This window comes from Muntiacus reevesi, chromosome 8, assembly GCF_963930625.1.
Source record: "Muntiacus reevesi chromosome 8, mMunRee1.1, whole genome shotgun sequence".
Taxonomy (NCBI): Eukaryota; Metazoa; Chordata; class Mammalia; order Artiodactyla; family Cervidae; genus Muntiacus; species Muntiacus reevesi.
Window position 1 is genome coordinate 96456970 of NC_089256.1, and position 982 is coordinate 96457951.

The 982-nt window shown below is 62.6% G+C and overlaps 1 protein-coding gene across 2 annotated transcripts in view; it reads left to right on the plus strand.

Moving 5' to 3' along the window:
- Positions 1–264: 264 nt before the first annotated feature.
- The window catches only part of LOC136173011 (phospholipid scramblase 2), a 25115-nt gene continuing 24397 nt past the window's right edge, over positions 265–982 (plus strand). Inside the window, exon 1 of one of the 2 annotated variants that reach the window (XM_065942185.1) lies at positions 265–787. The gene's annotated coding sequence lies outside the window, so the exon portion shown is untranslated. The remainder of the gene's footprint in view (positions 788–982) is intronic. The other variant, XM_065942184.1, reaches the window with a different exon arrangement.

Consider the following 982-nt stretch of genomic DNA (forward strand, 5'->3'; position numbering starts at 1 on the left):
CCTCGCTGGGGACACGGCAAGGAGCCGGCAGCCGCCGTCGCCGCAGCCCCGGCGCTCGTGCAGAGACGCGGACGCGCCCAGTGCGGAAGAGGGCGGGAACCGCTTTGTTACCCCGAGTTAAGAAACGAAACCAGAAACCGCGGCTTTCGTCGCCGACCTCTCTCGGGAGCCCGGGCCTCTCTCCAGCCACGCTTGCGGGTAAGGAGCACGCTCGGTCGCCGAGCGTCGGAAGCAGAGCGCCGGCCCCGCGCCCGAGTCCCCGAGCTCCTCTCCGCGCAGGCAGCGCCGGACCGCGGCGCCGAGCGGCGGGGGGCGGCGGGCGCGGGCGCCCAGGCCGGGCGGAGGGGCGCTGGGCGCGAGGGGCGCGAGGGCCGGCGGGTTGCGTTTGCGCTGAGATTGGGGGTAACGGGTGGGGCCGGGGCCCCACCGGCCTAGGAAAGCGACCGCCGAAGCTGAGCGGGGACGAGCCCGGCGCCCGTCCCAGTCCCATCCCCGCCAGTCTCAGAATCTTTCCAAGGTCAAGGTATTTCCTGCCTGAAACCGCCTTGTAGCTTCGAATTAGCCTGGTCCATCTCTTAACGACGCGGAGCGGCGCTGGATCATGACCAGAACACGGACCCAAGGGTTATCTGCCAGCGTTTGAGGGAAATCAGAGGAACGATTAATAGGCCTGCTAGCTGTCTTTGAACGGAAAGTATTAATTAGGATTGTGGCTGGAGCCAAAACGGTGCTAGGCACCCTGAACCACAGGAAGAATTGCCAAGACGGTCGGTTTATCACGTAGAAGGTAAAGTGGGAATCCACCTGCCCGACTTCAGCGTTTCTCTGCTGCTTGCTCTCTGTGGACTCCTGGGCGCTTTCCTCCTCCGCATTCCTTCTTGGCTCATATCTGAAATTGGGCAACGATCAAACGTTACAGAGTTAGAGTGCGATGTATAACTTTGGCACTGCAGAATACGCTCAGTGACGTTAGATTTATTAG